At 40.0% G+C, this 12,494-nt stretch overlaps 1 protein-coding gene across 6 annotated transcripts in view; it reads left to right on the top strand.

Moving 5' to 3' along the window:
* CTNNA3 (catenin alpha 3) overlaps nt 1-12,494 on the top strand; it is a 1,674,060-nt gene that overhangs the window by 251,981 nt on the left and 1,409,585 nt on the right. The gene's annotated exons all lie outside the window — the stretch shown is intronic.

Below are 12,494 nucleotides of genomic sequence, written 5' to 3'. Positions count from 1 at the left end.
CTTCATACCCAGCGACATTTTTTTTCCACAGTAGGACATTGATTTACAAATTCTAAATTTTCACTTTTTATTATTAAGGATTATCCCACCTGATTATTTGATTAGTGAGATAAAACCATATATACTGATATTGGTGCATGAGGATGACACTCTTTGCCACAAATTACAAGTTTGTGCATATTTTTATTTTTTTTTAAATTTTTATTTATTTATGATAGTCACAGAGAGAGAGAGAGGCGGAGACACAGGCAGAGGGAGAAGCAGGCTCCATGCATCGGGAGCCCGATGTGGGACTCGATCCTGGGTCTCCAGGATCGCACCCTGGGCCAAAGGCAGGCGCTAAACCGCTGCGCCACCCAGGGATCCCTGTGCATATTTTTAAAGCAAGGGTGACAAGAGGCACTGAGCTATAATAAATTCTTAAGTGTTTTTGTAGCAAAAAGCTTAGCTCTTTTGTAGTTGTAACTATACAGAGTTGTACTTTCTGCATACTTAAATGGCTTATGTTAATACCACTTTATTTGAACTTCTTTTACTTTGTGTAATTAATAGTGATCATTTATTCATGGAACTAATATTGTTTGTGCCAGGCTTTGTTCTAGGCTCTGGGGATATGAGAAATGAAAGAAAGAGAAAGAGTATCTGATCTTATGGAGATTTTATCCTAGTTAGGTAGACAGATAATGAACAAGTAAACAAATAAACATTGATAATGTGCTGTGAGGATGAATAAGGCCAGGTAAGAAGAGGAGTATGATGACTGAAGGTTGTTATTTGAGACAGGGTGGTCAGGGAGGACCTTACTGATAGGATGCTATTTGAGCACAGACACATTGGAAGGAGATAGACCATACAAATATAGGAGTGGTAGTGAGGAATGCTCTAGACAGAGGGGATGGACAATGCCAAGGTGGAGGCTGTTCCTTGATGAAAGAAGAAGCAAAGGGAAGAGTGGTAAATGTTGGAGAAATATAATTAAAATAAAAATCTCCCAACCTAGGGATCTTCTCAAAAAGATAGTAGAGAAAGAAAAGTTGGGGGAATCACTGGGTGGCTCAGCGGTTTGGCGCCTGCCTTCCGCCTGGGGCGTGATCCTGGAGTCTCGGGATCCAGTCCCGCGTGGGGCTAACGACGTGGAGCCTTCTTCTCCCTCTGCCTGTGTCTCTGCCTCTCTCTATATGTCTATCATAAATAAATGAAATCTTTAAAAAAAAGAAAAGTTTTATTATTGAACATGTATTAAACCAGAATGTAATATGTACATATAATAGACAATTTAGTAGGAGATTACAAAAACAGAAAGGAATCTCACCTTTTTATATATCTAAGCACATGCAACCCAACATTCTTCCAGATTTTAAGTTTATTATTTATTTCCATTAAGGTATAATTGGCAAACAACATTATCTTAGTTTCAGTTGTATAACATAATGATTTGATTACCACAAAGTCTAGTTAACATCTGTTGTCATACATAGTTACAGAATTTTTTCCTTGTGAGGAGAACTTTTAAGATCTACTCTCTTAAAACAAACTGAGGTTTACCGGAAGTGAGGTGAGTGGGGTGATGGGTGAAATAGGTGAAGGGGATTAAGAGTATCATGCTGAACACTAAGTAATGTATAAAATTGTTGAGTCACTATATTGTACACCTGAAACTAATATAACACTATATGTTTACTAGAATAAAAATAAAGATAAATAAACATTTTTTAAAAGAGGATCTACTCTTAGCAACTTTCAAATACACAATTCAATACTATCAACTATAGTCACTAGGCTGTGCAGTATGTTCCATGTCTTATTTATTTTATAACTGAAAGTTTGTATCTTTTGACTCCCTTCAGCCATTCCTCCCACTCCACTTTTATCCTCTGGTTACCACTAATCTGATTTCTGAATTTTTGAGCTTGTCTTTTATCTTTTTTGTTTTGTTTTGTTTTTAACTCCACATATAAATGAGATCTTATGGTATTTGTCTTGTCTGACTTACTTCACTTAGTAAAATGCTGCCAGGGTCCATCCATGTTGTCATAAATGGCAAAATTGCATTCAGAGGAAAAACAAACTTCTCATATCCTAATGACTGGAGGTAGTTTTGCAATTCTGAGGGAGTTAGGCTCCTACCCTCCTGCAGGAACTTGGGAGATAGACGGTGCTATCTCATCTTCCTTGATGTTTACATTTCAAAGAGATGGCTCTCACGTCTTTCAGAAAGACATTGCTGGGCCATAAAACTCAGAAGAGGCTTACCTGATTTTCAAAAGGAATCATATGCATTTCAAAGAGAGTAGAAAGTCCTGTAATTACAAGTTTTCTAAAGTAAATATTCTAGGTAAATGTTGAGGGGGATCTTTTCCCTTATTTTCAACAAGGGATAATTAAACTGCTCAGTTTTTTATTTATTTTTATTGGTGTTCAATTTACCAACATACAGTAAAACACCCAGTGCTCATCCCGTCAAGTGTCCACCTCAGTGCCCGTCACCCATTCCCCTCCAACACCCGCCCTCCTCCCCTTCCACCACCCCTAGTTCGTTTCCCGAGTTAGGAGTCTTTATGTTCTGTCTCCCTTCCTGATATTTCCCAACATTTCTTTTCCCTTCCTTTATATTCCCTTTCACTATTATGTATATTCCCCAAATGAATGAGAACATACACTGTTTGTCCTTCTCCGATTGACTTATTTCACTCAGCATAATACCCTCCAGTTCCATCCACATTGAAGCAAATGGTGGGTATTTGTCGTTTCTAATTGCTGAGTAATATTCCATTGTATACATAAACCACATCTTCTTTATCCATTCATCTTTCGATGGACACCGAGGCTCCTTCCACAGTTTGGCTATCGTGGCCATTGCTGATAGAAACATCGGGGTGCAGGTGTCCCGACGTTTCATTGCATCTGAATCTTTGGGGTAAATCCCCAACAGTGCAATTGCTGGGTCATAGGGCAGGTCTATTTTTAACTCTTTGAGGAACCTCCACACAGTTTTCCAGAGTGGCTGCACCAGTTCACATTCCCACCAACAGTGTAAGAGGGTTCCCTTTTCTCCGCATCCTCTCCAACATTTGTGGTTTCCTGCCTTGTTAATTTTCCCCATTCTCACTGGTGTGAGGTGGTATCTCATTGTGGTTTTGATTTGTATTTCCCTGATGGCAAGTGATGCAGAGCATTTTCTCATGTGCATGTTGGCCATGTCCCTGTCTTCCTCTGTGAGATTTCTCTTCATGTCTTTTGCCCATTTCACGATTGGATTGTTTGTTTCTTTGGTGTTGAGTTTAAGAAGTTCTTTATAGATCTTGGATACTAGCCCTTTATCTGATACGTCATTTGCAAATATCTTCTCCCATTCTGTAGGTTGTTCTTTTAGTTTTGTTGACTGTATCCTTTGCTGTGCAAAAGCTTCTTATGTTGATGAAGTCCCAATAGTTCATTTTTGCTTTTGTTTCTTTTGCCTTTGTGGATGTATCTTGCAAGAAGTTACTGTGGCCGAGTTCAAAGAGGGTGTTGCCTGTGTTCTCTTCTATGATTTTGATGGACTCTTGTCTCACATTTAGATCTCTCATCCATTTTGAGTTTATCTTTGTGTATGGTGAAAGAGAGTGGTCCAGTTTCATTCTTCTGCATGTGGATGTCCAATTTTCCCAGCACCACTTATTGAAGAGACTGTCTTTCTTCCAATGGATAGTCTTTCCTCCTTTATCGAATATTAGATGACCATACATTTCAGGGTCCACTTCTGGGTTCTCTATTCTGTTCCATTGATCTATGTGTCTGTTTTTGTGCCAGTACCACACTGTCTTGATGACCACAGCTTTGTAGTACAACCTGAAATCTGGCATTGTGATGCCCCCAGCTATGGTTTTCTTTTTTAAAATTCCCCTGGCTATTTGGGGTCTTTTCTGATTCCACACAAATCTTAAAATAATTTGTTCTAACTCTCTGAAGAAAGTCCATGGTATTTTGATAGGGATTGCATTAAACGTGTAAATTGCCCTGGGTAACATTGACATTTTTACAATATTAATTCTGCCAATCCATGAGCATGGAATATTTTTCCATCTCTTTGTGTCTTCCTCAATTTCTTTCAGAAGTGTTCTATAGTTTTTAGGTATAGATCTTTTACCTCTTTGGTTAGGTTTATTCCTAGGTATCTTATGGTTTTGGGTGCAATTGTAAATGGGATTGACTCCTTAATTTCTCTTTCTTCAGTCTCATTGTTAGTGTATAGAAATGCCATTGCTTTCTGGGCATTGATTTTGTATCCTGCCACGCTACCAAATTGCTGTATGAGCTCTACCAATATTGGGGTGGAGGCTTTTGGGTTTTCTATGTAGAGTATCATGTCATTGGCGAAGAGGGAGAGTTTGACTTCTTCTTTGCCAATTTGAATGCCTTTAATGTCTTTTTGTTGTCTGATTGCTGAGGCGAGGACTTCCAGAACTATGTTGAGCAGCAGTGGTGAGAGTGGACATCCCTGTCTTGTTCCTGATCTTAGGGGAAAGGCTCCCAGTGCTTCCCCATTGAGAATGATATTTGCTGTGGGCTTTTCGTAAATGGCTTTTAAGATGTCGAGGAAAGTTCCCTCTATCCCAACACTCTGAAGGGTTTTGATCAGGAATGGATGCTGTATTTTGTCAAATGCTTTCTCTGCATCTAATGAGAGTATCATATGGTTCTTGGTTTTTCTCTTGCTGATATGATGAATCACATTGATGGTTTTATGAGTGTTGAACCAGCCTTGTGTCCCAGGGATAAATCCTACTTGGTCATGGTGAATAATTTTCTTAATGTGTTGTTGGATCCTGTTGGCTAGTATCTTGTTGAGAATTTTTGCATCCATGTTCATCAGGGATATTGGTCTGTAACTCTCCTTTTTTGGTGGGGTCTTTGTCTGGTTTTGGAATTAAGGTGATGCTGGCCTCATAGAAAGAATTTGGAAGTATTCCATCTCTTTCTATCTTTCCAAACAGCTTTAGTAGAATAGGTATGATTTCTTCTTTAAACGTTTGATAGAATTCCCCTGGGAAGCCATCTGGCCCTGGACTCTTGTGTCTTGGGAGGTTTTTGATGACTGCTTCAATTTCCTCCCTGGTTATTGGCCTGTTCAGGTTTTCTATTTCTTCCTGCTCCAGTTTTGGTAGTTTGTGGCTTTCCAGGAATGCATCCATTTCTTCTAGATTTCCTAATTTATTGGCGTACAGCTGTTCATAATATGTTTTTAAAATCGTTTGTATTTCCTTGGTGTTGGTAGTGATCTCTCCTTTCTCATTCATGATTTTATTAATTTGAGTCTTCTCTCTCTTCTTTTTAATAAGGTTGGCTAATGGTTTATCTATCTTATTAATTCTTTCAAAGAACCAACTCCTGGTTCTGTTGATCTGTTCCACAGTTCTTTTGTTCTCGATATCATTGAGTTCTGCTCGAATTTTAATTAACTGTCTTCTTCTGCTGGGGGTGGGGTCTATTTGTTGCTTTTTCTCTAGTTCCTTTATGTGTAAGGTGAGCTTTTGAATTTGAGATCTTTCCAGTTTTTGAATGGATGCTTGAATTGCGATGTATTTCCCCCTCAGAACTGCTTTTGCTGCATCCCAAAGATTTTGAACGGTTGTATCTTCATTCTCATTAGTTTCCATGAATCTTTTTAATTCTTCCTTAATTTCCTGGTTGACCTTTTCATCTTTTAGCAGGATGGTCCTTAACCTCCATGTGCTTGTGGTCCTTCCAAACTTCTTGTTGTGATTAAGTTCGAATTTCAAGGCGTTATGGTCTGAGAATATACAGGGGACTATCCCGATCTTTCGGTATCGGTTTAGACCCGATTTGTGACCCAGTATGTGGTCTATTCTGGAGAAAGTTCCATGTGCACTTGAGAAGAATGTGTATTCAGTTGAGTTTGGATGTAAAGTTCTATAGATATCTGTGAAATCCATCTGGTCCAGTGTATCATTTAAAGCTCTCGTTTCTTTGGATATGTTGTGCTTAGAAGACCTATCTAGTATAGAGAGAGCTAGATTGAAGTCACCAAGTATAAGTGTATTATTATCAAAGTATTTCTTCAGTTTGGTTATTAATTGGTTTAAATATTTGGCAGCTCCCACATTCGGGGCATATATATTGAGGATTGTTAAGTCCTCTTGTTGGATAGATCCTTTGAGTATGAGATAGTGTCCCTCTTCATCTCTCACTATAGTCTTCGGGGTAAATTTTAATTTATCTGATATAAGGATGGCAACCCCTGCTTTCTTTTGAGGACCATTTGAATGGTAAATGGTTCTCCAACCTTTTATTTTCAGGTTGTAGGTGTCCTTCTGTCTAAAATGAGTCTCTTGTAGACAGCAAATAGACGGGTCCTGCTTTTTTATCCAGTCTGAAACCCTGCGCCTTTTGATGGGGTCATTAAGCCCGTTCACGTTCAGAGTTACTATTGATAGATATGAGTTTAGTGTCATCATATCTATTCAGTCCTTGTTTTTGTGGATTGTTCCACTGAACTTCTTCTTAAAGGGGAATTTTAAGAGTCCCCCTTAAAATTTCTTGCAGAGCTGGTTTGGAGGTCACATATTCTTTCAGTTCCTGCCTGTCTTGGAAGCTCTTTATCTCTCCTTCCATTTTGAATGACAGCCTTGCTGGATAAAGTATTCTTGGTTGCATGTTCTTTTCATTTAGGACCCTAAATATATCCTGCCAGCCCTTTCTGGCCTGCCAGGTCTCTGTGGAGAGGTCTGCTGTTACCCTAATATTCCTCCCCATAAAAGTCAGGGACTTTTTTTCTCTTGCTGGTTTAAGGATCTTCTCCTTATCTTTGAAATTTGCGAGCTTCACTATTAAATGTCGAGGTGTTGAACGGTTTTTGTTGATTTTAGGGGTGGATCTCTCTATTTCCTGGATCTGAATGCCTGTTTCCCTTCCCAGATTAGGAAAGTTTTCAGCTAGGATTTGTTCAAATACATATTCTGGCCCTCTTTCCCTTTCCGCGCCCTCAGGAACCCCAATTAAACGTAGGTTTTTCTTCCTCAGGCTGTCATTTATTTCCCTTAATCTATCTTCATGGTCTTTTAATTGTTTGTCTTTTTCCTCAGTTTCCCTCTTTGCCATCAACTTGTCTTCTATGTCACTCACTCGTTCTTCCACCTCGTTAAGCCTCGTCGTTAGGACTTCTAGCTTGGATTGCATCTCATTTAATTGATTTTTAATTTCTGCCTGATTGGATCTAAATTCTGCAGTCATGAAGTCTCTTGAGTCCTTTATGGTTTTTTCTAGAGCCACCAGTAGCTGTAAAATAGCGCTTCTGAATTGGCTTTCTGACATTGAATTGTAATCCATATTTTGTAACTCTGTGGGAGAGAGGGCTGTTTCTGATTCTTTTTTTTGAGGTGAGGTTTTCCTTCTAGTCATTTTGCTCAGTGCAGAGTGGCCAAAAACAAGTTGTGTTGGGAAAAGGAGAAAAAGAGAGAGAAGGAAAGAAAAGAGAAAAAGAAAAAAGAGAAAGAAGAAAAAAAAGGGGAAAAAGAAAGAAAAAGAAAGGAGAAAAAAGAAAAAAAAATGGGGGGGTGGGGTGGGGGAAGCAATCAGAAATCAAGAAGAAAGAAAGAAAAAAAAGCACAAAACAAAACAAAAACAAAACAAAAACAAAAACAAAAAAACAAACAAACAAACAAAAACACGGGGGAGTATCTTCCGATTCTGTGTACTTTAAGTCCCTTGACTTCCCTTGGAACTGGTCCGTCTCGCTGGTCTTCTGGGGGAGGGGCCTGCTGTGCTGATTCTCAGGTGTGAGCACTTGGGGGAGCTGCTCTGCCCCTGCCTGGTGCAGGGCTCAGTGGGGGTTGTTCACCCCGTGAGGCCCCGGGAGGAAGCCACAGTGGCGGGGGCAGCTCTGGGACCCTGGAGTCAGCCCCCGCAGTAGCTCCGGGTCTCTCCGTCTGCAGGGCCTGGGGGCTCCCGGGCGGGGCCGCTGATCTGCTCAGTTCCAGGCAGGAGCGTCCTCGCTGTCCTGGGCCCTCCCGGCCTCTGCCTGTCCCGGGGGAGGCCGGATCCTGGGCTGTGTCCCGGCGCCCTGTGCTCCGGCGCCTGCGCTGTTGGATTCGCGCTCCCGCCGCGCAGCCCCCTCCGCGGAGCCGCCGCCCGAGCCCCTCCGAGCTGCTCCGGGTCCCGCCGAGCACTGCAGCCCTTAGGGAGCTCGGCGCACTCTCCCGGGGCGCGGTTCCTCTGTTAGTGTCCCCGGGAGCCCGAGGGCATCCCCGCCCTCCTGGGTCCTGCTCTAACTCCCTGCGAGCCCCTTTCCGCCCGGGAAGGTTGGTGCAGCTCCTGCTCCTCCGGGACGGGGCTCTCCTGTCCTGGGGACACTCGCCCCGGCCTCAGCCCGGCTCCTCGCGGGGCCCCTCCCCCTTGGAGGCCTTTTGTTTCTTTATTTCTTTTTCCCCGTCTTCCTACCTTGATAGAAGCGCGACCTCTTCTCACTGTTAAACTGCTCATTTTTAATTTTTATTTGTCCTTAAATAGGCAATGAGTTAGAGAGGGAATCCGAATCCGGTGATATGAAAATGGCCAGAACTTTAGATTTTTCTTCAGTCAAGATAGGAGCCCTGGGAAGTTTTGAGCAGAGGAATGACATAATCCTTCAGGATTTTAGAAGGCAACCCTGTCTCCTTTGGGGTGAGATGAAGAGGTTGCTGTAGGAGAACTTAGGTCGAGGTCTCTGTCCTTGGGAGTGCTGTAGGCTGAGTTTGGGGAGGTAGGAAAAGGGAAGACAGTGCTTTTTCTACTTATGACAGAGCATAGATTTTGGGGGACACACTGGAAGCATTAAGAGGTTGGAAAGGTAGAGGCTTCAGTCAGATGAGTGCATATATAGAGCTCACAAGTGACTGATGCCATTTAAAATCTAGATTTCTTTCCTCACATTTGCTTTCTCTTCCATTCTGTTCTGTAAAGTGCCTAAGGATAGAGACTATATCTAAGGTTTGTTGAGTAAACGAGTAACCTCCAGACTGTTTCATCATCATCTGAGGGAATAAATCAGTGTGTCAACTGGTTTGTCCCCTTTACCTTTCCTTTCTCAGGTATTTATTGAACACCTGCCATGTACAAGACATTGGGATAAAATGAACAGGAAACTTTCTCTGTCTTCAGGAAGCTTACTGTCTACTTAAGGAGATGGTTGAGCAAATGGACAATTTCAGTGCCAGGTGATACAGTCTATGATAGCTATATGCAAGCTATTAACTTGCTCAGAAAAAAATTTATATGCGATTACATAACTGTATATTACATATAAAGGTTCTATTGGTGATGCTATTATTTTCCAAAGAATGTCTGCTTATACTCGGGCTATGTTTGGCTTTCCCTCAGTATACTGGTATTGCTTTAAAAACTAAAGTCTTAAAAAAAAAAAAAAAGAACTAAAGTCTTCTCCTTCCCTCTCTCTCCTTTTGTTTTTTTCCTGTATGAGGCTTACTGTCTGATTCTACTGTAGACAAAAAATCTTGTAAGTTGGACTTAATTTTAGATGCTTAGTGATGTTGTAAAAGTTTCATTGTCAGGATCTGATGCTAAGGCAGGTAAAATCTGTGTACTGAAATGTCTGAATTCAGCAGTTGTTCGAGAGCCTACAGCATGCCAGCTACTGTTCTAGGAGATTTAGCAGTGAATAAAACTAAAAAATTCCTGCCCTCATAAAACTTATACTCTAGTGATAGTTTTGAAACCTTGCCTCCCCTATGATGACATAGAGTTTTCCTCCTTTAAGGTGAGGCAGTAGTTTTCATAGTTATAAGCACTCTGCCATAACCAAATTGCCAAGTGGCTTATAAGCAGAAATGACATCTTTACCTTAAACCAGTAGTGCTTCCCTGCTCTCTTTTTAATTCATTTACTGGGCCTCAAGCTTATTGTTTATTGCCCTTTTGAAATCAGTCCTTTGATAAAATGTGAAAGAGAATGAATGGCTGTATGCCCAGTTTGTCTGTTGTAGAGTAGAATGAATGTAGGTTTTACTTCAGAGCCGTTGCCAGAAAGGAGTGGTAATTACATCTGAAATTACAACAGGAATTAGGTTTCAAACTTAATAGAAAAAGAAGTCCTCATGACTGAGCAATAATTACAAACAAAAGTTAAGTAAGGAGAAAAAGGGAGAGTAGTCTTTTAAAAAGCTACAAATGTTTGAATATGTAACAAAGAGAAACGCTTTACTGGTAGTTTGTGGAAAATGTAGCAAATTCCTACAGCAATATATCAGAACAATAGTCATAATGTCACACTTCTCTGGAAATAATCTGTACACCCATCTCCACCTCTGTTATTGTTAAGATTGCTTTCTGATTTGGCAGATACCCAGGAGCTTGAAGATTCAAGGAATTTGAGTTTAGATAGAAAATAGTAATACTTTTAAATCTGGGAGGCAGCTATAAGGCTCTGCCATATATTAACTGTATAGATTTGGTAAGTCATGATCTTTCTCTACTGCAGGTTCTTTATCAGGTTTCCTAACAAAGGGGTGAACCAGGTGCTTTGTAGGATCCCTTATAGTTTCAGCTTTAAATTTCCATGGCTTAATTTGGATTTTGGTGTGAATATAGTTGAGCTGTTGGAGGTATGTATGTTAAGAGCCATTTCTTTGTTAGGATGGGCTCATATACAAACACACCCAGAGACAAACGAATATAGACATATAGCATCCTCTAAGTTTTTTGGTCAATACATTTAATTCAGTGAATAATATGGCATGTTTTCTAGACGTGAAAGAGATTTAATTTGGACATAGTTAAAATGTATATCTTGTCAAAACTTCCCATTTTACTGAAGGAAAAATAACCCTGCTATTAAGCACTTATGCTATAAGTACCATTTATGGCATTCTTGATATGTGTTAGAAACTGTGATAGGTGTTTATGAACCATATCTTATTTAATACAACTTTACAAGGTAGATAATATTATTGCCAAGTTACAAATGAGGGAATTGAGATGGAGTTATGGTAACTTGCCCAAGGCGACTCTGCTTTTAAGTAACAAACAGGATTCAAATTTAGGTCTTACTTATTCCAAAGTTGTGGCTTTTTTATTCTTTTAGGTCCTTGGAACATACTTAAAAATATTCAAATGCCTATCTTGAAGGAATTTCATATTAATAGGGGAGACAAGAGAGACTAACGTATGGTTCAATAGGAAAATGTCACTGAAATGTCAGAATTATAAAAGTGTGTTGACGTGATTGTTCTCAGGTTAGGCAAAAAACTCAGAGGTAAGAGAAAGAGTGTGTTGGGGAGGGAGGTACAAGAAATCCAGGTCATTCTGATTGTTTAATACTTAGTAGATGTAGCTGTCTAAACTTTGGAAAATAATTTTTTTGGGAACTCTATTTTTCACAGAAGTGGTATGGCTAGGGGTGATTCAGGTCTGTCCACTCTAAGCTGTCGTGGGAAATGATGTCTAAGAAGTTCATCATGATGATACAAAGAGAAACTTCCAATGTTTATTCATTTGTTCATTTATTCACTCAATACCTTTTCATTACATATCCAGTGTGTTACATATTTCAAAACATATTCATTCAATACATTGACTACTTACTATTACTGTTTAATGTGTTTGATACAGACAAAGCAACAAAATATAAATTTAATTCCTTCCCTCATGTTAGTTTAATGGGGAAGGCAGAAAAACAAACAATTGTTATACAGTATGATAATTGCAACAATGGAACAACTATAACAAGAATAGCAATTTTGTTCCTGTTTATTGAACAAATCCAAGGAGCCCAACATTGTGTTTAGCTGTTACATACATTACTTTATTTCATCTTGGAAATAGCTCTGAAAGGCAAGTTATGGCATCCTCATTTTACATACTTGGAAGCTGACTTGGAGAAAATAAGTGACCTGACACTTGGAGAGGATGAGTGACCTGTTCAAGGTCATAGGGATACTGAAGGTAAACAGGGTGCAGTGGAAGCATGCAAGAGGGGCACATAACTAGCAAGAAGACCTTCTCAAGTTATGGATGTCTTCCTTAGGACCCAAAGAACAAAAACTAGTAGACATTATTCTTGAGGTACAAAAATAGAGGTGAGGTGATGAAGATATTGGAGGGGATAGAATTGGAGTGGCGTTGACATGGAGGCAGAGGAGAACTTGACTCATTTAAGAACCTAAATGCAAGTGATGCAGTGTGGCTGGAGGATTAGGGACACACGAGAGATCAGCAAGAGATGATCCTAGAGAGATGAGTAGATAATCTGGTAAGCCACGTGAAGTTGGTAGAGTTGTGAAGGGTCTCAAATTACCCAACACCCTGGAATCCTTCTTCCTCTAAATTTGAGGATGATTCCTGACCACGACCAGTTCTCATGGGGAGTCCATCAGACTGCTGTCTGTCCTTTAGGACATTTTATTTCTCATGGGATTTTGCCCTTTGGGGTATTTTTTGTTTGTTTTTTGTTGTTGCTCTTAGAGAACTCCATATAATTCTACAGTTAGTAGGAACTAAACT

Source organism: Vulpes vulpes, chromosome 4 (assembly GCF_048418805.1).
Source record: "Vulpes vulpes isolate BD-2025 chromosome 4, VulVul3, whole genome shotgun sequence".
In the NCBI taxonomy this organism is placed as follows: domain Eukaryota; kingdom Metazoa; phylum Chordata; class Mammalia; order Carnivora; family Canidae; genus Vulpes; species Vulpes vulpes.
The sequence above is the reverse complement of the archived record's forward strand: the minus strand, read 5'-3'. Positions and strand labels throughout refer to the sequence as shown.